The sequence below is a fragment of the Bos grunniens genome, chromosome 9 (genome assembly GCF_055505025.1).
Source record: "Bos grunniens cultivar Pamir isolate PY7600 chromosome 9, Bosgru_T2T1.0, whole genome shotgun sequence".
NCBI classification, from domain to species: domain Eukaryota; kingdom Metazoa; phylum Chordata; class Mammalia; order Artiodactyla; family Bovidae; genus Bos; species Bos grunniens.
The window spans coordinates 60,581,266-60,607,487 of record NC_141173.1 but is presented as its reverse complement, the minus strand read 5'-3'; the positions used below and the strand labels follow the sequence as shown (position 1 = coordinate 60,607,487).

Here is a 26,222-nt window from a genome sequence, read left to right as displayed (position 1 = left end):
CCTGTTTATTAAAAGAAAAATGACAAATTAGAAAAAATAGTTACAATTAATATGATAAAGTTTTGTTAAAAGGAAAATGAAAAATTAGGAAAATGACAAGTTGCAAATTTAGTTGCAAAATATAAAGTTTTGCCATCATAGGTGTACTATGATGATCAAAATAAGGGGGAAAGAAATGGGCTGATATTTCAAAGGAGAAATAGAGGGAGCTGAAACCCATTGCTGTTGATAACCAAAGACATTAATATTGAAATAAGATACATTACAAAAGTTTATGTACTTATATAGGTATGTATGTGTCATCTATCATTACCATTGTCATCTAGTATTCATGAATTCCTACTTTATTCAATAGATTGTGATTCTTATTGTAATTATTTTCATGCTCAAATTGACCCAGATTTGGTCAGTGGGAGGCCCTTCGAGCTGGCTCTTGTGGTTTTTTTTTTTTTTTTTTTGACATGTTTCCATCATTTTTTGGAGTGCTTTCTGAATTTCTGATATAAAAAAGTTGTTTAAGGCTGATCTTAGACTTTTCCTGCCCCAGACGTACATTAGTATTTCTGCAAGGAGCTCTTGCTGAACTTGTATGTATTTGTGTATTAGAAACCATGAGCTCTTGCTGATATCTCTGATTTTAATCCAAATTCACAAAGTTCTTTACTTGCCTTTCTTCATTCCACACTTGCCTGTCTCTTCTTGTGCAGTGAGAACTCTGGCTTCTCTCAACATCAACACATTTGCTCATTTGCTTATCCCTTCAATGCATATAAAATAGTATAAGGATTCATACACTTTACCACCACAAAAACAAACCTACTAAGATGAAGTCCAGATTTGTTTGTAAATTTTACTCCGTGTGTGTGTGTGTGTGTGTGTGTGTGTGTGTTTGTATTAGTCGCTCAGTCGTGTCTTATAAATGCTTGTGATTGTCCCCTGAGACCTGGGAGGCTGGTGGGCACTGTCTCCATGTTCTCCCTCTGCTCTGCCCCAGGGCACTGGTGTCTCCGTGGAAGGAGCTTGTGCACACGTCTCGTACCCTGGCTTTTGTGGTTGCAGTTCAGAGGATGAAGTCCTGATAGTCCGCATCTGGTAGCCAGTAGGACTTGTGGTCATGGATCCCACGGGACTATAGGAAACAGAGAGTTCCTAACTGGCTATACCCCCAAGGCTCACTGCAGAGCGGGCAGACAAAAACGCCCAGCTCCCAGTCTTTCTTTCAAAGCTACTGCCTAAATGTTTGGCTTCTCATAAGCCTGCATCTAGATGCTGATGGAGATCCTTTCTTTGGGACACTGACAGGTCCTGGCACAGCTTCAGTTTCTGGAAATCCTAAGAACAAAGAAGGCAACTTGGACAGTAACAAAAGATTTGACAGACAAATGAGCTAGGACCGGGCTATAATTTTCATCTCCTAGATAAGACCACTGCATCAAGATGGAGAGGTGGCTATTTTACCTAATGAACAGAAACCAACAGACCGTCAAGGAAAATGAAGAAATAGAGGAATATGTTCCAAACTAAAGAATAAGGTAAAACTCCAGAGACAGACTTTCATGATACGAAGATAATTAATTTCCTTGATAAAGAATTAAAAATAGTGGTCTTAAAAATGTTCACTGAGAGCGGAAGAATGCATAAATAAACTGAGAATTTCAACAGGGATGGAAAGTGTAAGAAAATACCAAATGGATATTACAGAGCTGAATATAATAATTAAACTGAAAATTTTAATAAAGGGGTTCAAACTATATTATAAACTTATAGCAATCATAGATCAATGGAACAGAACAGAGACCTCAGACATAAACCCACACATATATGATAAACTAATTTTTGACAACAGTAGCAAGTATACACAATAGAGAAAAGATAGTCTCTTCAAGTAATAGTGCTTGGAAAACTGGACAGCCACATGCAAAAGAATAAAAACTGGATCCCTATCTTACACCATATACAAAAATCAACTCAAAATGGATCAAAGATCTAAAGACATAAAATTCCTAGAATAAAATATAGAGGGTAAGCTTGTTGACATCTTTTCTGGCAGTGATTTTTATGGACTTACCACTGGAAGCAAAAACACCAAAAGCAAAAATAAATAAGTGGGATTACATCAAACTGAAAAGTTTCTGCAGAGCAAAGAAAACCATTGACAGAATGAAAAGGCAATCTCTGGAATGGGAGAAAATATTTTCAAATCATATATCTGATAAGAGATTAATATCCAAAATATATAAAGAACTCATACAATTCAATAGATTTTCATTGAAAATCTATTTTCATACAATACAAATAACTCATACAATTCTTTGATTTTCATTGATTTGTCAATCAGGTGAAATGCTGGGCTGGATGAGTGACAAGCTGAAATCAAGATTGCTGTATCTGAAAGGAGCTAGAGAGCCTCTTTCAGAGAAGGCAATGGCAACCCACTCCAGTATTCTTGCCTGGAAAATACCATGGACGGAGGAGCCTGGTAGGCTGCAGTCCATGGGGTCACGAAGAGTAGGACACAACTGAACAACTTCACTTTCACTTTTCACTTTTCACTTTCATGCATTGGAGAAGGAAATGGCAACCCACTCCAGTGTTCTTGCTTGGAGAATCCCAGGGACAATGGAGCTTGGTGGGCTGCCATCTATGGGGTTGCACAGAGTCAGACATGACTGAAGCGACTTAGCAGCAGCAGCAGCAGAGAGCCTCTTGCTGAGGGTGAAAGAGGAGAGTGAAAAAGTTGACTTGAAAATCAACACTCAAAAAACTAAGATCATGGTATCTGGTCCCATTACTTCATGGCAAATAAAAGGGGAAAAAGTGGAAGCAGTGACAGACTTTATTTTCTTGGGCTCCAAAATCACTGCAGATGGTGACTGCAGCCATGAAATTAAAAGACACTTGCTCCATGGAGGAAAAGCTGTGACAAACCTAGATAGCATATTAAAAAGCAGAGACATTACTTTGGCGACAAAGGTCCATATAGTCAAAGCTATGGTTTTTTCCAGTCAGTTGAGTTCAGTCGCTCAGTTGTGTCCCATGGACTGCAACACCCCATGGACTGCAGCACGCTGGGCCTCCCTGTTCATCACCAACTCCTGGAGTTTACCCAGACTCATGTCCATTGAGTCGGTTATGCCATCTAGTCAGATCAGATCAGATCAGTCGCTCAGTCGGGTCTGACTGTTTGCAACCCCATGAATTGCAACACGCCAGGCCTCCCTGTCCATTACCAACTCCCGGAGTTCACTCAGACTCACGTCCATCGAGTCAGTGATGCCATCCAGCCATCTCATCCTCTGTTGTCCCCTTCTCCTGTCCCCAATCCTCCCAGCATCAGAGTCTTTTCCAATGAGTCAACTCTTCGAATGAGGTGACCAAAGTACTGGAGTTTCAGCTTTAGCATCATTCCTTCCAAAGAAATCCCAGAGCTGATCTCCTTCAGAATGGACTGGTTGGATCTCCTTGCAGTCCAAGGGACTCTCAACAGTCTTCTCCAACACCACAGTTCAAAAGCATCAATTCTTTGGCACTCAGCCTTCTTCACAGTCCAACTCTCACATCCATACATGACCACAGGAAAAACCATAGCCTTGACTAGACGAATCTTTGTTGGCAAAGTAATGTCTCTGCTTTTGAATATGCTATCTAGGTTGGTCATAACTTTCCTTCCAAGGAGTAAGCGTCTTTTAATTTCATGGCTGCAGTCACCATCTGCAGTGATTTTGGAGCCCCCAAAAATAAAGTCTGACACTGTTTCCACTGTTTCCCCATCTATTTCCCATGAAGTGATGGGACCAGATGCCATGATTTTCGTTTTCTGAATGTTGAGCTTTAAGCCAACTTTTTCACTCTCCACTTTCACTTTCATTAAGAGGCTTTTTAGTTCTTCTTCACTTTCTGCCATAAGGGTGGTGTCATCTGCGTATCTGAGGTTATTGATATTTCTCCTGGCAATCTTGATTCCAGCTTGTGTTTCTTCCAGTCCAGCGTTTCTCATGATGTACTCTGCATATAGGTTAAATAAACAGGGTGACAATATACAGCCTTGACGAACTCCTTTTCCTATTTGGAACCAGTCTGTTGTTCCATGTCCAGTTTTAACTGTTGCTTCCTGACCTGCATATAGATTTCTCAAGAGGCAGATCAGGTGGTCTGGTATTCCCATCTCTTTCAGAATTTTCCACAGTTTATTGTGATCCACACAGTCAAAGGCTTTGGCATAGTCAATAAAGCAGAAATAGATGTTTTTCTGGAACTCTCTTGCTTTTTCCATGATCCAGCGGATGCTGGCAATTTGATCTCTGGTTCCTCTGCCTTTTTGAAAACCAGCTTGAACATCAGGAAGTTCACGGTTCACATATTGCTAAAGCCTGGCTTGGAGAATTTTGAGCATTACTTTACTAGTGTGTGAGATGAGTGCAATCGTGCGGTAGTTTGAGCATTCTTTGGCATTGCCTTTCTTTGGGATTAGAATGAAAACTGACCTTTTCCAGTCCTGTGGCCACTGCTGAGTTTTCCAAATTTGCTGGCATACTGAGTGCAGCACTTTCACAGCATCATCTCAGGATTTGGAATAGCTCAACTGGAATTCTGTCACCTCCACTAGCTTTGTTCGTAGTGATGCTTTCTAAAGCCCACTTGACTTCACATTCCAGGATGTCTGGCTCTAAGTCAGTGATCACACTATCGTGATCATCTGGGTCATGAAGATCTTTTTTGTACAGTTCTTCTGTGTATTCTTGCCATCTCTTCTTAATATCTTCTGCTTCTGTTAGGTCCATACCATTTCTGTCCTTTATCGAGCCCATCTTTGCATGAAATGTTCCTTTGGTATCTCTGATTTTCTTGAAGAGATCCCTAGACTTTCCCATTCTGTTGCTTTCCTCTATTTCTTTGCATTAATCTCTGAGGAAGGCTTTCTTATCTCTTCTTGCTATTCTTTGGAACTCTGCATTCAGATGTTTATATCTTTCCTTTTCTCCTTTGCTTTTCGCTTCTCTTCTTTTCACAACTATTTGTAAGGCCTCCCCAGACAGCCATTTTGCTTTTTTGCATTTCTTTTCCATGGGGATGGTCTTGATCCCTGTCTCCTGTACAATGTCACGAACCTCATTCCATAGTTCATCAGGCACTCTATCTATCAGATCTAGGCCCTTAAATCTATTTCTCACTTCCACTGTATAATCATAAGGGATTTGATTTAGGTCATACCTGAATGGTCTAGTGGTTTTCCCTACTTTCTTCAATTTAAGTCTGAATTTGGCAATAAGGAGTTCATGATCTGAGCCACAGTCAGCTCTACTTTTGTTTTTGCTGACTGTATAGAGCTTCTTCATCTTTGGCTGCAAAGAATATAATCAATCTGATTTCGGTGTTGACCATCTGGTGATGTTCATGTCTAGAGTCTTCTCTTGTTTTGTTGGAAGAGGGTGTTTGTAGTCATGTACAAATGTGAGCGTTGGACCATAAAGAAGGTTGAGGGCAGAAGATTTAATGCTTCAAACTGTGGTGCTGGAGGAGACTCTTGAGAGTCCCTTGGACTGTAAGGAGATCAAACCAGTCCATCTTTAAGGAAATGAACCCTGAATTGAAAGGACTGATGCTGAAGCTGTGGCCCTAGTACTTTGACCACCTGATGCATAAAGCCTGTCATTGGAAAAGACCCTGATGCTGGGAAAGATTGAAGGCAAAAGGAGAAGAAGGCAACAGAGGATGATAGTTAGAGAGCATCACTGACGCAATGGACATGAATCCGAGCAAACTCCAGGACAGAGTGGAGGACAGGGGAGCCTGGCATGATGCAGTCCATGGGGTCACAAAGAGTTGGACATGACTTAGCAACTGAACAACTAAAGAACCAGAACTTTGATTTTAAATTTTAATCCCTTTTCCCCTAATTCTCTGCATCTTTAATTTCTACTTTTATATTCCTTTTTAGTGCTTGCTTCTAGTTCTGAAGTGTAAATTTCATTTATTTTATCATTTAATTTAATTTATCATTTATTTTCATTTATTATTTTATTTTAATTAATATAGATATTCAAGGCTATGAATTTTCTTTTGATCACTGCCTTGGATATATCCACCAGACTCTCTGACATGTAGCATTTTCATTTTTAATATTCAGAAGTTTGGTAATTTCTATTTTCTTCAATTTTTTTCTATGAGTTGTTTAACAAAATAAACATTTTCCAGGTTGGAAGGCTTTTTACATTTTTAATTGTATTTTTCACTTCTAATTTTATTGCATTGTGATCAGTGTGTGTTGTTTGTAATGTTTTTACTTTATGTAACTGTATGATGTTTTCTTTGTCAAATAACATATTAACAATTTTGGTGAATTTTTCATGTGCACTCTAAGATAATTTATTTTTTATTTCAAGGATAGTATTGTATATATTTAAAGACATATCCAATTATTATATTGTTTCAATCTTCTATGTTCTTATTTATATTTTTCCTTTTATTTTGTACTGAAAGTGCGCTTCCATCTTTTTTCCTTGTGTCATCAGTACTCCTGATCTGTATTAGAACTTTATGTGTTATTTGGGGTATAGGTATTTATAACTATCCTATCTTCTTTGTGAACTCTGGCTTTTAGCATTGCATAGTGCATTTAGTTTTCTTGAATGTTGCCTTTTGGCCTAGCTTCTACTTTATATTAGGATTACAACCCTACTTTCTTATTGTTCCCATTTTTGGCATTCTTATAACTGACTTACAAAGAACTTTTGGAAATTTTAATCCAGGAAACAAAACTGGTAAAATCAAATCTTAATTATCTGTGTTTTAAATAGAGAAACATCAGAAGCATAAAATAACACTTATCTTTGTCAGTGCAGGTATGCCTTGTTTTAAAATACCCCAAAAATAAAATATGAACTTATTAAAGACAATAATTTTGTTATGCATTGTATGCTGCTGCTGCTGATAAGTCGCTTCAGTCATGTCCGACTCTGTGTGACCCCACAGACGGCAGCCCACCAGGCTCCCCCGTCTTTGGGATTCTCCAGGCAAGAACACTGGAGTGGGTTGCCATTTCCTTCTCCAATGCATGAATGTGAAAAGTGAAAGTCAAGTTGCTCAGTCATGTCCGACTCTTAGTGACCCCGTGGACTGCAGCCTATCAGTCTCCTCCGCCCATGGAGTTTTCCAGGCAAGAGTACTGGAGTGGGGTGCCATTGCCTTCTCTGATGCATTGTATAGTTACTTTGTAAAAAAATCAGTGATATATACTTTTGAGTAGTAACTATCAAGCTCAGACAAGGCATAATTTTATTTATAAATAACTGTTTGAGTTTTTTAATTGAATTTAATAATGATAACTGCATTATTTTAAAAATTAAACATTTAAGTGAAACATACGTATATTCCAGAAGAAGTCTATTTAATCCCTTTGTTTTAGTATAGTAACTATGTTTATTCATCTCTAGCTTTTTATGTAAGCTTATAATCTTTATATGGTTGTAATCAATGAGTTATACCACATTTTCTTCTTTTTAATTTAGCATTATGTCAAAGAATTTGTGTGTGTATGTATGTGTGTGTGTGTGTGTATATCTCTAATTATAATATTTAACCCTTTATTGGCATCATATATTCTATCAAGTCAGTATGTGGGAGTGTGCCTTATTTTGGCTGCACTATTCTTAGACCTTAACTGTCATCTAGATCTCTGAAGCAACTCATCTGGGAATTTTGAAATAAGAGTTCAGTAGATGGAAGAGGTGGAAAGTATGAGTAGGGGAGATATGGAGAGAAGGGCATTCCAAGCAGTGAGTTACCCTATCAAAGATACTGAGATGCAAACCCAATAGACTATTCAGACAATGCTATATATTTTCATTGTTTGGAACTCTTAAGGAAAAAAGGATAAGATTTTGAGGACCTTAAATTCTAGATAGACCATGAAAATAGTAACTAAAGAATACATGATGATCTGATTTGCATTTTAGAAAATCATTATAATAAGTATATGGGCTTCCCTGGTGGCTCAGATGGTAAAGAATCTGCCTGCAATGTGGAAGACCTGGGTTTGATCCCTGGGTTGGGAAGATCCCCTGGAGGAGGGCATGGCAGCCCACTCCAGTATTCTTGCCTGGAGAATCTTCATGGACAGAGGAGCCTGGGCTGCAGTCCATTTGGCCTCAAAGAGTCGAATACGATTGAGTGACTAAGCACATAATAATTATGTGGAGAAAGGCTAAAATGGAATCCAGGGTAGAGAAAGTGGAACTATTTAGGAGACTAGTTATAAATCAGGCATGAGATGACAAGGGTCTAAGCCACAATGGCAGTAATAAGGATGGAGAAACAGGAAGAGAAATCAAACAAGATTTGGTCACTAATTGGCTGCAGTCAGTGAGATTAAAGGAGGAGATGAAGATGTGTCCCAGGTTTCTGACTTCAAGGATAATAAGTATTTGTCTAATGAATGAACAGTATGGATAGCAGTATTAACCAAACTTGAGAGTTAAGATAATGGTTTCAGTTTAGGTCAATCTAAATTGTAGGTGCTGGTGTCAGATGAGGGGTTGGATATATAATGATACTGGGAGTCTGGAGAGAGGTCTGGGTTGAGCTGTAGACTGGGCTGTCAGTCCTGAGCAGTTCCTTATGTTCAATTATTGTAGGGCATGTCTACCTAGATATTCTACTATCACCTGAACTTCAACATAATCCAATTTTAACTCATCAACTTTTCCCCCAAGCTAATTTTGTCAGCTCCCTCATGGCTAACTGTGGTACTATTAAACCACTCACCTCTAGACTCTAAGCCACAGATGTAAACTTTATGCTTTTCATCTTTATCGTTATTGTCAAACTAGTCTTTAACAAGTCCCACAGTTTCTTTCTTCAAAATTTCTTAGTAGAATTACCTAGGTGCCCAGAAACCTAAGTTTCAATCCTGACTCTGCTGCTAACGGGAAGATAATCAACTTGTACAAGCCATAGCACCTTACTAAGTCCTCATATTCAAATCTGGAAAAAAAAAAAGTTTGGCTTACATAGTGAATTCTCTTCTAAGTGTTTGAATCTATATTTTTTCTTGCTGATTCTGATACTACCATCTAGGTTTATGTAACTGCTTCCAAACTTCTGTTCCAGTTTTTAGTGTTATACCTATCCAATCCCATGCATATATTAGTCACCAGAAACTTCCTTTAACCACTAATTTTTTATGTTATGTCCTTGTTCGAAAACTAGTCTTGTGGCTCCCTTTTATCTGTTGCATCAAGTCTGACTTCTTTGTCTAGTTATCAAGGTTCTATAAAATGATTTCTACCTAGCTAAGCTTATCTTTCATTACCTTCTAACATCATCTCTTATCTCCAGTCAGTCTAGACTTCTGACTGATTCCTTCAAATAATTTGATCATGATCTTTTCTCCATTTGAAAACCTAGTACACTTCCCCTGAATCCTAAATTATTTTTCAAATATCAACTCAAGTTCTCTCCTCCAGGGAGATTATACTCACCCATTCCATTACTTAGCATTCACCTTTTCTCTGATTTCCAAGAACAGTTGTGTTCTGTGATGCAATTTAGCACTTAATCCATAGGTTTAACTTTTGACTGATTTCTGTGTGGGGACCATCTTCTGTATCTGCCACCACTTCACAGAATATGAAACCTGCTGCTGCTGCTGCAAAGTCGCTTCAGTCGCGTCCGACTCTGTGCGACCCCATAGACGGCAGCCCACCAGACTCCTCCGTCCCTGGGATTCTCCAGGCAAGAACGCTGGAGTGGGTTGCCATTTCCTTCTCCAATGCATGAAAGTGAAAAGTGAAAGTGAAGTTGCTCAGTCGTGTCCGACTCTTAGTGACCCGTGGACTGCAGCCTACCAGGCTCCTCCGTCCTTGGGAGTTTCCAGGCAAGAGTACTGGAGTGGGTCGCCAGTACCTTCTCCAGAACATGAAACCTAATGCACCATAAATACATGCTGGTTTATTAGCTTCCAGGAGCACACTCATTTCTTAAAATAAGAAATAGGCTATAACCTCCACGTTTGAGATAGCAAAACAAAATAACAAAGCCAGAGCTCTGTTGGAGAGGTAACCTGTAAGATGATTTAAAAATCATATGCTACAGTGGACATGGGTAATTGAAGAGCCTAAATAGTCTATTAAATAGAAAGTTAACTCAAATTATTTTTTATTGTATTTATATACAGTTGCTGGTTTGGGCATTATGGGTCAAGTATTGTCATTAGAAGTTGTGCATTTAGGAACTGAATTGTCTATGCTCTGATAAAAGCACTTTAGTTTTAAGGATGTCACTTTTAACTACTGAAAGTATCTAGTGCAATTTCAACTTATATATATTGTTTTAACAGGTCAAGGTTTCAAATAGATTCCATGAATTACTTGAAGAAAGCAGCCACAAAATAGGCCATAAATTACTTGATTATGCCCCAAGTAATATTTTAGTTGAGTTTTGAAATTTAAATGCCTCTTTGGACTTAAAAATTTATTTCTATTACATTAGATTTCAGAAGAGAAGAGAACTTATCAGCCACTGCTCATCTTTTCTCCACATCTGTCATCAAACTCTTAGCTAGTTTTGTAATTATTATTTAGTACTTTTATATTTTTTCAAGGCACCCTGAACTAATATTAATTATCATGACAAACTTGCAGAAATACTGTTTGATTCTATAAGACTTTTTCTGGTATCTCTGAGTTTTTGGCTGTCGTCTATTTATAAGGAAGTTTATTTAGCTGTGACACTACCTTCAAAAAGTTTAAAGTCTCCCAGGTTAACAATGAACCACAGAGCAAAGACAGGCCAACCTACATGCAGAATTTAAATGTAAACCCTCATGGGCTGAAGATCGGATTCTAAAGAGAACCATGATTCATAGTCTATGTTCTCTAAGGTTGAAAAAGTGTCTAGACTCCTGAGAGCAGGTGTCAGCAGTCTTTACCACGGTGGTTCTCAGTGTAGCAGAAGTTGTGGAAAACCACATCAAGGATTTAAAAGCTGAAGGGGACAAAGCTGTCTCTCAAAACACAAGAGACCCAGAGAATATGAAGTATGGCAGAGACCTCATGGTTTCCATCTGTTCAAAAACCACTTGGGTAAACATTTCAGTTGGTTTTCATTCCCTGCCCCCCATCCTGCTGGTGTTTACTTACTATTCACTGCATCTGCATGATATATTCTTATTAACTGAGAAAAATCCGCTTTTTCATAATTTGGATGTGATTGTACAGCCACTTGTCCTCTAATGATAATTACACCATCACATAATTTATATTCTACAAAGCAGTGTTGCAGACATTATTGCATATAATCCTATGACAAGCCTGTGAGGTAGGTATGGCCAGAAGCTATTCTAGTCATGAATAATTTGAGATTCAGAGCAGTTAACTGATTTTTTCCCTCAAGATCACATATCTAATAAAATGCCATTAGAACTGGAACCCAGGTCTCTTGACCTAAAGTCCAGAGATCTTTCTATTATTCTTGGATTTGTATTATCAAGCTTGTTAATGATCACATTCAAAGGGGAAAATGATGATAAAAATATGAAAGGATTCACATTTCATTGAAAATGAGGATGAGGACTGAGACTCCCTATGTTGCCTTTCTGATTCGATCATAGAATTGTAGGATTTGATAATCAATAGAGCAATGAATTGATAAAACCATTTTTTGTTATTACATATAAAGCCCTACTGTTATCTAAGTTCTTGATTTATGGGATCCTGGAGAATAATGCATCTTATTTTCAAACAGTCTTGGGGTAGGGCAGCTCTGGTCCCTCTCAATATGATTCTTTCCAATATCTTAACTTCCGTCATCACGAAATATTTACCATCTAATCTAAATCCTGACTGCTGTCATGTAGGCATATGTCCTTTTGGTCAGTAGATGCTAGTGTACAATTTTTATTTATAGCTTTGGAAGCGAACAGGAAATACATCTGAATGATTTCTGACTGCTGACAAGCCCTAATAACTGATAGTTCCAGACATTGAACTGAATGTCCTTTGACAGGGATGGCTATTTTGAGGGGAAAAGACAGAAACTAGCAAAAACTTTTTTTTCAAGCAGGTGTGATTTTATGATGGCATTTTATGACAGAAACTAACCAAGTGTCCTGTATATGGTTTATGATGTTATAAGCTCCTAGCCTGAGATTTCTTTCTCATTATTCATGTTTATTTGACTTAAAGCAAATTAAAAATCAGACAAGAATATTGTGATATAATTTTGATTTTGCAGATGTAATAAGACACCTGAGCAACTTCAGAGAAGTTGGCTTCTTTTATTTGTGCTCTTCAGTTCTGTTCTGAAAAATGCATTTGCATTTTCAGAGGCGATATTGTGCTTCGCAGTTTGGCTTGTGCAATTTTGAGCACTTGATCTGCACTTGATATTAATGGCAAACAAGAAACCTCTGTATGTTATAGTTATTTTTCTAGCTGCAAAGATTTTAAAAATTAGTCTACTCTGAAGAATAAACTATAACTGGAGTTCTCTGACTACAGTGTATATTGATGCATTTCTTTGAATTTTTTTCTTCAGCCTGTACAGTAAGTGGTGTACAATTCATGGAAGGAGTTTGTGTTTTTCCGTTCTGAAAAGACTTCTTTCTGAAGGCCCAGTTTGGTATCATGCACGTTCAGTGCCAAAAACAGATGTCAGAGGTCCAATAACACTTGTTACCTTTGTAGCTTTTTTTGTGAGTGGTCCGCTTTCCATTGCAGCAGATGAACCTGACCCTGACCAAGTCTGATTGGCCCAGCTGTGAACATCAGACCAAATGGCAGCATTTATAAACTGACCGTTATGTCCCTTCCAAATTTACCTCCCAGTTGCTCTCTGGGAGTAATGCCTTATACTCAACATTCAGACATGTGTGTGAGAAAATGATCTATTTAGCTTGGGGTTTCAAGATGGTTCTTGATGATCTTGCCATTGTAATTCATTTTTTGCAGCTTGAGTCTGTAACCTCTTAATTTAGGATGATGCATAGAGAGCATATACTGAATATCAGGCTCAACTTTTAAAAAAATTTTTCTTTATTTTATTTTTGGCTGTGCTAGGTCTTCGTTGCTGCTCCAGCTTCTCTCTAGTAGCGGTGAGGGGCCTACTCTCTAGTTGCAGTGTGTGGGCTTCTCATTGCAGTGCCTTCTCTTGTTGTGAAGTACGGGCTCTAGAGCACTCGGGCTTCAGGAGTTGCACACGTGGGACTCTAGAGCACAGGCTCCAGCAGTTGTGGCACATGGGCTTAGTTGCACCACATCATGCAGAATCTTCTGGACCAAGGATCAAACTCGTGTCTCCTGCGTTGGCAGGTGGATTCTTTACCACTGAGCCACCAGGGAAGCCCCAGGCTCAGCTTTAAAAATGATAAAATGGGACTTCCCTGGCAATCCAGTGGTTAAGAATTCATGCTACCCCTGCAAGGGGTGCTGGTTTGATACCTGGTCGGGGAACTAAGATCCTGCATGCTGTGTGGTATGTTCCCTCCCAAATAAATAAAAGTAAAAAGACTTAAAAAGTGATAAACAATTCAAAAAATAAATTGTAAATTATGTCTCACAAACCACAAATCACAGGCTCAGACAGATAATATAGCCTTGATTTGATTATGGTTCTTGGTAACAAGCAATAGTTTTCAGCTGGGAACCATGCATGTGTTCATGGCCTTGCGTGTGTATGATAGGTCTCTGTAAAGACCCTCTGCAAGGAACTGTAGCAGTCAGGGGTTAGTTCACAGCAGGGCCACTCTGAGTATTGTGGAAATAGGAGATTTCTTATAGTAATTAGACTTGAAACAAACATGGGAGAAACTGGAAAGTAGGGTCCAAGGAGTTCCTAACCAATTTGCCTGAAATGCTGGCCAGATAAACAAGTCAGAGCTTACAGGGAAGTCGGTGTTGACTGATCTGGGAAGCTAAGCTCATCCAGCTGGCAAGTGGAACCATGGAAAAGTCCTTGGGAAACTGGAGTCTATGTGGTTACTCCCGCTGAGGGTCTACATTGCAGCAGCTGATGATGTGCCTGAAGCCACTGTTGGCCAGTAGGGCCATCAGTTGTCAAGAAGAGCTGGACGTGGAAGAGAGCAGAGTGAGAACAAGCTGGCACCTACCAGGCTCCTCTGCATGTGTTTGCTACTATGTCAGACTGTGATCACCTTCCAAGAGTAAAAGCTGTTGGCCAACTTTAATCTGGAAACCTCAGGGTTCTCAGCTAACCTGAGTGGACAAAGCATAGCATAGTGTAGGCTTGTCAGTTTCTACGGGGCTATGTAGGAAAGAAGAGTCATTGTTTGTAATTGAGAACCAGCACTATCCTAGTAGTGTTGTTTGAGGGCTATTGAAAGGTAAACCTGTCGACCACCATCCCTCCATCCACCAATCTGTCTTCAGTGGTGCCCAAGGTTCTTACCAGTCATCTCCATTTTGGGTTTAAGTATTCAGTTCAGTTCAGTTCAGTTCAGTTGCTCAGTCGTGTCTGACTCTCTGTGACCCCATGAATCGCAGCACACCAGGCCTCCCTGTCCATCACCAACTCCAGGAGTTCACTCAGACTCACGTCCATCGAGTCAGTGATGCCATCCAGCCATCTCATCCTCTGTCGTCCCCTTCTCCTGCCCCCAATCCCTCCCAGCATCAGAGTCTTTTCCAATGAGTCAACTCTTCGCATGAGGTGGCCAGAGTACTGGAGTTTCAGCTTTAGCATCATTCCTTCCAAAGAAATCCCAGAGCTGATCTCCTTCAGAATGGACTGATTGGATCTCCTTGCAGTCCAAGGGACTCTCAAGAGTCTATAAAAATTCCCAGTTAAAATGCAGAATCTTACTGAGAGAGTTAATACATTAAACCTTGTTAGTTTATCATTTATATAACCATGCCCTTATCACTTTGCTGGCCTGACATCTGAGAAGGTTTGGGTAAGGAAGACAGAGAAAGCTCCAGTGTTATCCTGGAAGTTAAGGATGAGTTGAGTATCTTGGTAGAAGCACCTATACATATATAAAAGGAGAAGAAAGAGTGCAAAATTGAAATTTGCCTACCTAATTGTATTTCCTGGTAATAATTCTGCTTAGAATTAGGCTCTCCACTATATTGCTCAAGGGTGAAATTACAAATGGTACTCGTGAGACGTTACTATTCATATTTATGTTCATGAAGTTAACATGAGGATATTTAGAATCGTGTTCAGTTTGTAAAGGTATATAATTGCAATGATTTGTTCTTTAATATCAGAAAAATCAACTTATTTTTAGGTTGCCTGATATTCACACATATTATTTTCATCTAGCACTGCTTGATTCCATTATAAATCTTTGGATAGAACCTTAATAAGACAAAGGTGTTTATTAAGTTTACCTTCCCGTCTTTTCTTTGCTGATGTGGCTTTAAACAAAATGCAGTGGTGATTTCTGTTTCTGACCTCTGGCTAACTGTGATCTCCTGTGATTGGGCTGAGTGCTTTCCTTTCAATGGGCAACATTACAGGCAGAGACAGGGGCACTGGAGGCAGCTACTCGTGTTCCGGTTACTGTGAGCTGGGAGGAGAATTAGGCAAACATGATAGATTGACATCGAGGACATCTGAGGTGAGCAAGTCCTCCTAGTTTATACATGAGGCAGTAAGATAAATTAATAAGGGAGAGTGACAGTCATTTATTCTGACTGGCTTCAGCAGGCATCTCAACTAGGCTGTCGACAAAAGGTCGCAACTCACCTGCCATCGAGACAACCAACAGTGAGTCTGGAGATGATTTGTTTTCAACAATTGTTTAGATACTTTATACTTTGTGGCAACAGAAGAGTGTCTCTTTGCCTTTCCCTCTTCCTCTCCCACCCCTGGACGCTTTAGATCACTTGTGAGCAAGCATGAGCTCTCTCTTTCTAAAAACATGCAGAAGCAATAAATCAGCCAGTTTAAGAAGACCCAGCCAGCCCAACACAGATCGATTTCACAGGGAAGTCGATGGGCTGCTAATAGAATTACAACTACCTGTCAAAACAGGGAAAACATATCTGTGACAGTGACAAAGGGCAAATCAATTTAAGAAAGGATTTTTTTTTCTTCCGGAGACAGATTTGGAGTACATGGGTGTCTCTGAGAGTCTGTAATTACGAATAGAAACCATATACTTGGACCGTTAAAGCTAAGGTTATGTCAATGATTCTGGACAAACATACTGACTCTTCCTTCTTTTCTAGATTGTCTGGTCACTATAGCAATTTGCTCTGTAATAGAATAAATATGTAACAAGAAGCTGCTGCCTGAAAACACATTCTTTTAATTTTGTCATACAGAGTAAGTTGGTTTTGTCCATTAGATAGATTATATTCTCAAAAACTTTGCATTTTCAAGTTTCCTGTTGTGTCTCATTTCAGACAAGGAGCAGTACATTGCCAAGGACATCTATCTGGCAAATTTTTATCTTCTCAGTTAACTTGATCATTTTCAGAGGCCTTGTAAAACTGCTGGCAATGTGACTTTGAGTAAGAGGAATCTTTTTTTCTTGCAAAGATTCCCTTTGCAAGGAAAAACTTATGGCTTAGTTTCTTGCAAAGGGAATCTCAATCCTAAACAGAGCTTCCAGCCTAAACCCATTGTGTATAAACATGAGGCCTTTTCAGACCAAGGACTTGGTTTTTAAAAACAATTTAATATGAATTAACTTAGCACTTAGCACAGCACCATGGATGGGGGTGGAAAATGTTGCTGTTACTCAACATTTTTTTCTAATGTTATGTGCCAGCCTGGATGGGAGGGGAGTTGTGGGGAGAATGGACACGTGATTATACATGGCTGAGTCCCTTCGCTGTTCACCTGAAACTACTGTAACATTTTTTATCAGCTGTACCCCAGTACAAAATAAAAAGTTTAACATTTTGGGGGGGAAAAAAAGAAAAGATTAAAACATTTTCTTGTGATTAAAAAAAAAGAACAAAGAAAATATTGTGTAATGAGATATATATTTGATTTCTGCTCCCATTGCCTGGCTTACAGCTTCTAAAACCTTCTGAGTTTTTGAAGTGACAAGTATTGTTTTGTATGCTAAGAAGATGCTTGTGGCTAGGGGATTCCTGGATAACCTCTAAAGGAGGCTGGTTGTCAAAAGAACCAAACAAGGGATTAAAAGTTGGGACTTCCGGCCCCACCCCCTGACCTCTGGGGGAGGGGAGAAGGACTGGAGGTTAACTTAATCTCAAATGGCCGGTGATTTAATCAACGTTGCTTCTGTAATGAAACCTCCATAAAAATCCTAACAGAAGGGATCCCTTCTGGATTGGTGAACACACGGAAGTGCTGGGAGGTTGGCAAACGCTGTGAGAGAGCATGGAGCCCTGTGCACCCCCCACCACCAATACCATGCTCAATGCTTTGCTTCCGGTTGGCTGTTTCTCAGTTGTATATTTATTTTTGCTTTAATTCTTTGTGTGTGGGTGGGAGGAAGAAGATAATGACATATTTACTGTTTGATTAGAGGAGAGTTGGGATTTTATTTATTTAGCTGGATTGGGTCTTTCATTGGAAGTCAGATTCTTAACCACTGGACCATCAGGGAAGTCCCTCTGAGTTATATCTTTGATAATAAACATGTAATAGTAAGTAAAGTGCTTTCCTGAGTTTATTTATTTATTTATTTTTATTTTTTGGTGGCACCACATGGCATGTAGGACCAGGGATCAAACCCACATCCCCTGCATTGGAAGCACGGAATCTTAACCACTGGACCATCAGGGACGTCCCCTCTTTCCTGAGTTTTAGAAAGTTATCAAATCTGAGGAAGAGGTCCTGAGTACTTTATAGTGGGTTTGTCAGAAGCACAGGCGATAATCTGGGGAGGTCAGTCTTGTGGGACTCAGCCCTTTCCTTATGGGGTCTGTGCCAACTCCAGGTAGTTAGTGTCAGAATTGCTTGGTGTGGAAAACCCACACATTGATGTTGGGAGTGGTAAGGTGAGTAGAAGAAAACAGGAGGGTTTTCCCTTTCAGAAACAAAAACTAATCCACTGTTGCAAGGAAATCTAGCCTTATTATAATCAGGAGGCACACTGGGTCTCATACTCACCAATTCTCAGTGACCAAAATGTACCCTCATTTTTTTTTTTTTTTTTTGGATTTCAAAGCAAATCCAAAAAAATTGCTTTATTTCTTTAAAGCAATTGTCACTATTATGACATAAGCTTAAATTCAACTCAATTTGGGCCTTGCTGGCCTTAGCATAATTCCTGGATGAAATCAGGTTTGGAGAAATTTGAAAAATTTAATACTTTATGTGACCCTGAAAAAGTCATTTAACCACACCAAATTGTTATTTTACGAATAACAATAATAGTTACGTTAGATTATTAACATAGTAATCCCCATACCCTCATTTCTGCTCCCTCCCTGGAGAAGAGCTGCTTTGTGGCAGTGGAAACATGGTTCTGGAATCAGACACATTTTCATTTTGGTGTGCTGTGTGTGTGTGTCTGTGTGTGCACTAAGTCGCTTTAGTTGTGTCCAACTCTTTGCGACCTTATGAACGGTAGCCCTCCAGGCTCCTCTGTCCATGGGATTTCCCAGGAAAGAATGCTGGAGTGGGTTGCCATTTCCTTCTCCAATGGATCTTCCTGACCCAGGGATCAAACCCATGTCTCAAGTCTCCTGCATTGGCAGGTGGGTTCTTTACCGTTAGCGCCACCTGGGAAGCCCATTTTGGTCTGCTACCTGCTGCTTACTGGCTATAGGACTTGGGTAAGGGCTTAGCCTCTGGCTGTGCTGGTTTCTGTTCTGTACCATGAGGCCATTAGTAGTGCTTAACCTCCTGTGGTTGTTGTGAGGAGTACCTGGGCTCCAACGCCGAGGGGAGGAGACCTGCCATCATTCCTTCTGTTATCTCCCTTGTGCTTATGACCAGGCCGAGCAGAGAATGAGCTCACTGACCAAGTTTTGCTCTAGAAGCTGGGGCAAAGTCTCCCCATACTGTGTTTAAGTTAATAGACACATAAGAACTAAGTTTGCCTCTCCCCGCACTCTTCCCTTGTCCTGTCTTAAAAATCTTGTGCCTTCCGTTGTCATTTCCAATTCCACCTTTCGACACCTGTCCTGTCCCTGCCGGGAGAGCTGGTTAAGGGGGCTAGGAAAATGCTGGGTGGTATTCCTGCTGCCTTGTGTTTGCTGGGTGGTGGCATCTGCCATTGGGGGTCAGCGATTCAGCCTCTTGTTTCAGTTGGTCTTTGCTGACTCCCGTTCTCATCCACATGAACTCATTCGCATCCCCACTCCTAGGGAAATGAAGGTGGGAAGAAGATTTCAACCACTTCTCAGGAATGTTAGAGAGTAACCAATAATGGGTTTTTTTTTTTCCTTCTAGATTCTTCTCTTCCATACTAATGCTGATCAGAGCTGCATGCCATGAGGACTTAGTGATAAAACCACACTGGCCTGGCTGCTTCAGAGTGTTATCTGTGAAGAGAGGCGGTGGCCCAGGTGGATGCTCTGGTTATCGGCTTACATCCACATGCCTTTCACTTGGGCCCTAAGTCCATTCACTTTCTGTAGCGGTTTCATGAGATTCGTCCTGGAGCTGTCGCGATCTCAGAGCTATCGTAGTGGCATCACTGTTGGACACGAACACATATTGACAATAGCCTTAACTTCTCTTCTTCCTTAAAGAAACTTCTAAACCACGGCACTACGCTGCATCTATGTGGATAGAGACCAAAATGTGAGTTTCCCTTGGTGACGATAGGATAAATGTGTACTTTGTCTCACTTTTCAATTAGGGTGATTGTATGATGACTCTATCCTTAGTACATTTATACATTGTTATCCTGGGACTACATCTTCCTCATCATATTAGAACTTTCTGCTCTGAAGGCTGAGGAGTGTGCAATGGCCTGTGGGCTCGGTGTTGGATATTTTAAGTATGGCAGAGCCAGAGGAGGTGTGCTGAGTGACTGAAGATCTCTACGTTAGGCCCTGTGTGGAAGCTCTTTGTGTAAGTCTACACTCTCTGCCTCAGATTCCTCTTTCTCTTGTGTGTGTGGGGAGAACCTAAAAATAGTGCTTGAAAGGGTTGCCAAGATCTTAGCTTTGTGTTGGAGAAACCGTCCACTAATCTTATTGCCTGAAACCAGAGTCAAAGAAGGTGCTCTGAAATGAAGGTTCAGAAGAAGAACAAACGTTTCCACATTGATTTCCAGCAAAGCATCCAGCCTTCTACCTGGTTACTGAGGAGGTGAGGCAGATGAGAACGCACCTGCGGCTCAGGGCCAGGGCGGGCGCGTGCCTCCCAGCTCTGGGTCCCTGTGGTGTATGCCATGTTTGATGTGTAACTAACCCATCTCAGCCTCAGGTTTTAGGTATAGCAAGTGGAGGAGAGCTCTGCTATGTTGCCAAAGATAGGAAGTGTTTTTAAATTTAATAAATGCATGGTATGATTATTCCTTTTTAGAACCACAGACAGAAGCCTTTAGGGCTCACCGTTCTGCAGCTGGTGCAGTAACTTCCTCCTCGGCTGGCTTTCTCTCCTCTTCCTCCACCCCAGGGACCTGTTATGGCTCTCTCTTCTAGTGCAGAGTTAAGACCGTCAGGGGAATACCAGTTAATTGCTGAGTAGCTAATCAGCATTGTAAAGGTCAGTGATAACAGGCAACAACTTACTCATGTTCACAAACAGCAGGATATGACAAAAACAATTTACCTTGATAAATGTACTTCAGAAATCTACTGAGCTTACACTGTCTCCCTCGGGCTCTGTCTGTCCATCTTCATTGGCCCCTCTCGGTTTCTGCTTCTGCCCCCTCTTTGGGTCTTGTTTCTAGGTATTCCATGTTGCTATCTGGTCCCCTTTGAAGGGTTTTTGCATTCATTTCTGCTGTCTGGGGGTTTTCCCATACTACCCCAGTATCGGATGCCAGCTGACTGTTCTGCCACGACCACTCCATCCTGACACCATCTATCCAGAGGCAGCATCAGATTCCACAGGTTAAGGGCTCAATCTTGCAAGACTACCCTCTGCTTCAGATGTCAGTCAAAAGCTCAGGCTGTCACTTGTGCCTCTGACCCACACAGAGATCAGAGGTTCCAGCCACCCCCAGAAATCAGAAACATTTTACCCACTAAATCACCAGATTACCAGTATTGGGCCCCCTTTGAGTTCGCTCTTGGCTTGTACATGGGGCAGAACGACTCACCACAGCTGCCTGTGCCCCTGGTGGCCACACTGACCCCTGTGCGGGATCAGACTCCTCGTGCCCTGAAGTCCATGAGCCCTCTTGTCCGCATTCCCAGTGGCTGATGCCCCACTTCGTCCTCCTCTGAAATGGGGAGAACGTCCCAGTGCCACCTTTCGCTCCAGGACTGAAGCAACTTTCTTACTGGCCTGCATCAGACAGTCCCAGAAGGAAACAGAGGGTCCAATGGAAAGGGCTTTTGGGGAGAGTTTGAAGGAGGAATTCTTTTCACAGGTGTTGTTAGTTATTAATGCTTCACAAACTTTTTTGTTGCCTTATTAATAATAATCACTAACTTCTATAATAATAATAATCACACTAACTTCTGTATGTTGGGTATATGAATGAGGTCATTAAAGACTATTCAAGACTTCCCTTTGAGGCTTGCAAACAAATTCCAAAGTCCTTTACACATCCTATGAGGCCTCTGACTCCTCTATACCTACATAGCCTGATGTTTAGACTCTCCAGATCCCTAAACTCTGCTTCATTTTGTTTTGCAAGTGGCTGAACTGCTTTCCTCCTCAGGGCCTTTGCACGTGTTGGTCTCTGTCTGAAGCACACTTCCTGTCTCTTCCCTTCCCTTATGTGGCTCGGGTTGCAGTGTCATCTCCACAGAGCTGCTATGCACACTCATAACACCATCTGTATTATCTTCATAGAACTATGGCAAACAAAAGAAGACAATAAGAGGATTTCACAGGCCTTTCATGACAGTGATCAGTTTAACACTGAGCATGTGGAGGTGGGCGGGAGGGTGTGTTTACTTAATTTGTGATGGCTCGTATCCATCTCCCCACCGCGTGACTGCAGGAATCGTGTGCGCTGATGCTTCCCCAGGCCTAGCACGTAAGAGGCTGACTAGCCACTGTATGCCAGGGTCCTTATAGGTAGTGTGGGTTACTTCAGTCTTCATTACGATTCTGTAAGCAGAAATTAGCAATCTGTGGTCCATGAACTAAATCCAGCATGTCAACAGTTTTTGTTGGTAAGGAGTCAGTAGAACACAGCAACAGCAATTTGTTAATGTATTGTCTACAGCAACTTTTGGGCTACGGAAGGCAGAATTGAGTAGTTACAAAAGAGATTTGCTTGCAAAGCCAAAAGTAATTACTCTCTAGCCTTTTAAAGAAAAGATCTGCTGACCCCTACTATATATGGGGTAACAGAATCTCCATTTCACAAGTGAGGAAACTGAAGATCAATGATCTCATATCCAGATTTCAAGCGGCAGAGCTGAGACTTAAAGTCACCACACTTCCTTTATCATCTTTCCCCATAAACCAAATCTCCCTGCTGACATATGTCTAGGAGAGAGCAACAAATTTCCACAGAGGAGGTGAAAATTTCCTTTGGTCTAAATCTTAAAGGAAAAGTTGGAATTCTGCCATGGACAAGAAAGGACAAAACACTCTAGGCTGAGACACAGAGGTATGAGGGAGCTTGGTGCGTTAGGAGGGAGCTTGGTGCGTTTAGGAGATAGCTAGTCAGACTGACTAAAACATGATGCCAGTGGTTGTGGGAACAATGGGCAGAAAATGACAGATAAAGAGGCTTCTAGAATGCAAAGAGACTGTGCCAGACTGGGGAGCCTGAACTTAAGTTTACAAATTGTGCTTTCTGCTTGTCCATCTTCTCTCTCAGTTAAATAATTTGACCATTTGTTCTAACTATATTTTCCATAAATTATCTACATGTAACACTATATTAGTACTATACTGTATACATTATAAAATATACAAATATGGGAAACTATAAAAGATAAACTGAAGGTAGAATGAATATCTAAAATATATCTTAAAATTTTTAAGTATTAATGGCTTACAAAACCTTTTGGCTTCCTTATAATAATGATGATGCTTAATGAGAGTGATGTTAGTGAATATGCTTAATTATACTTGAAAATCTTGGCTTAACACTGGTACAGCTGTTTAAAGTTATTATTTCAAGATTAATTTTCTTTAATGTGTGGTTTAAATAGCATCACAGCCAAAATGATAACTCACAGAGATACATGGATGCAAGTGAAAGAAATGAATTGTTGGTTTCACTTGCAAATTATAATAGGCATTTTTCAAAACTATCCACCAATTATGCAAAGTTTTTGTTTTAATTTGTCTGCTATGTTTACACCTTCCCTGCTGTCAATTGCTTGTCAATATGCAAATGAATTTGAAAGTGCTTTGTTTTCATATTTTATATGATGTGTTTACAATGTGTTCAAGCCACTGGAACGGTTCACCTGGAAATTTTTAAACAGGTTAGGAAATTGGAACTTTACGTCTCTAATTTTGGCAGTTCTTGAAGATGATACATATCATGATCAGTGACAAAAATTGTATAACAAAGAAAATAATTCTAAACATCTATTTTGAAATGCTCTCTTAGAGGTTTCTCCAGGAAATGAACTATTTCCTCTCTCCTTACACCATCATGTTTATGTAGAAGGAACATATTTTGTGCTTATTTTTTAAAAAATAACCATACTCAGTGACAAGTCTGATTATTTCATTGCTGAATTCACTTCCTCTTATGGTTGACTGGAGAGTTCAGACTGTAAATGGGGGAAACCTTTGTCTTGGCATTTTCTTGTTGTTCATTGGCTTCGTTTGCATTTTCTTTAATCCACAGCCTTTTTGAAATATCTCTTTAAGCCATTTATCCCTTTTGTGATGGCTGATCTAGTTAAAGGTATTCCATATACCCTGTAAGTCCACTTGGCCTGGAATACGGGAGCTGAACTGTGTTGTATCGTGTTCAAGTAACTGAACAGCTGAGGGCTCCACTGTCAAATCCTTGAGGTCAATGCACATCTTAAATATTAGAAATCCTTAGCTGCTTTTTTTATAGTTTGGGTATCTAAGACTAGGAGTGCTGACGTTTTACTTCTGCTCCCAGTGGCTCATCTTGTTCACCCCCTGGTGCACACACCTTATTTTGGAGACTGCTGCCCTGAGTAGTGGAAAGCACACCACAAGTTGTTAGAAGTGGGTGACATGATCAGGTCCAATTTATTTTGGGGACTATATTTTGTGACTTTGTGTGTAGACATTTCAAATATTCTCCTAAAGTTTTTATTGTGTACATATTCAAATAAATAAGCTAGCTGGCTTTAAATAATGTTATCCAAATATCTTGAATAGGCAGCCACTCTGAGCCTTGTGAAAGCTGGTCTAGCCTTGTTAGTAGCTCAGGGCCCCTGGAAGTTCCCTGATAAGTCCATAGGCCTTGCCCTTTAGGTTAGAGAATAACTTGCTTTGGGAACAAGGAGACCACTGGGGTGACTTAAACACCTCAGTGTGGAAAGAAGAATAGTTGGGTTCTGCAAGAGTCAGGGGAAATGCTTTTTGTGACCCTATTAACACTAAAGATTTAAGAGGAAGAATTATTAGCTCTGACTCCACATTAAAAAGAGGGAGAAGAATTAAAGAAATGAGAAATGACTCTAGGTTAAGAGTTGCTTGAAGAGTTATACCCTTTTAAGCTTTAATGAAAAATTCTCGTGTTTTTCTTTAATATAAGCATATGAAGATAAAGAGCCAACCACTGACCTTGAAACAAGGAGAGATAAAAATGGAGTTGGTTCCTGAGAAATAGAAGTTGTCAAAACAATACCTACCTAGGCAAAATTTAATAACCATTTTGGATAAAAGTGCTGTGCTAGTTTATTTTGCAAACCATGTACCCAGTACATGAGGGACTTCATCTTCTGTTAAGCCTACAGGTTTACTTTTGAAGGAAGAATTTGTGTGAAAAGTCTATTGCTTCATTTTATAATTTTTTCAATTACTGTAATTGTGTGAGTTTAGAAGACAAAATAAATTTTAAAACTTGAAGACTACTCTGTGTAACTGCAAATGGCTTACAACATGGCATCCACATACGACTGTGCTTTCCAAATTCTTGAGTGATTGGAAAATGCTTTTTATGTCTTGGGAAAAGGAATATATAGATAGACAAAATGTTAAATTGGAAGCTTACCCAAGGTACCAAGATATGATCGATATCAGACACCAGAATGAGTTGTGAGACAGAGCATCTGTTTGGAATTTCGAAGTAGGCGCTTAAAACCTGGTTTTATGACTCGTCAATCTTTTACTCACTTTGCGTGTAGAAGAGTTGAGAAGGTTCCTATCCATGGATAGGGAATTTTTGTAAAGGGCTTCTTTGGAGGAAGGTGCTGGTTGAGTTATGGGTTTTGCCCCCTCTACCATCAAGGGCAAGGTTTAGGAGGCAACTGCCTCTGGCCTTCAACAAATCTACAGTAAGTTACCTACATACAGATGAGTTCCATTACAAGAGTACGTCTGTAAGTCCAGTTTGTTTGTAAGTCCAACAAAGTTAGCCTAGGTACCCAGTTAACACAGTCAGCTAGGTGATACTGTATGTAATAGGTTTATTATACTTTTCACACAAATTGTACATTAAAAAAAAACAAGCAAAAACACAAAGCATTTTTAATCTTACAGTACAGGACCTTGAAAAGTACAGGAATACAGTACAACAGCTGGCATACAGAGGCTGGCATTGCACGCACAGGCAAGAAGAGTTACTGACTAGAGTGGGGAGAGGAGGTGGAAGATGGTAGATCTGAAGGATTGTCAGCAGTAGGAGATGGAGGGCAAGCTGCAGTTTTACTTACACCTGAAGTTTGATGGAAAGCCTGTTTACATCTTTGAAAGTTCACAACTTGAAGGTTTGTATGTAGGGGACTTCTATACTTGGAGATCTTAAAAGTTTGCCTGTATTTAGCCAGACACCAATGGCAACCCACTCCAGTACTCTTGCCTGGAAAATCCCATGGATGGAGGGGCCTGGTAGGCTGTAATCCATGGGGTCGCTAGGAGTCGGATATGACTGAGCAACTTTACTTTCACTTTTCACTTTCATGCACTGGAGAAGAAAATGGCAACCCACTCCAGTGTTCTTGCCTGGAGAATCCCAGGGACGGGGGAGCTTGGTGGGCTGCTGTCTATGGGGTCGCACAGAGTCGGATACGACTGAAGCGACTTAGCAGCAT

The 26,222-nt window shown here is 40.2% G+C and overlaps 1 long non-coding RNA gene across 6 annotated transcripts in view; it reads left to right on the top strand.

Annotated features, from left to right (window-relative positions):
- Positions 1-26,222, top strand: part of LOC147366001 (uncharacterized) — a 157,048-nt gene that overhangs the window by 39,301 nt on the left and 91,525 nt on the right. For 5 of the 6 annotated variants that reach the window (XR_015133124.1, XR_015133123.1, XR_015133125.1 and 2 more), the window contains one exon: positions 19,339-19,692. This is a non-coding gene — a long non-coding RNA (uncharacterized LOC147366001). Of the gene's footprint in view, positions 1-19,338; positions 25,044-26,222 lie in introns of those variants that run through there. The other variant, XR_015133127.1, reaches the window with a different exon arrangement.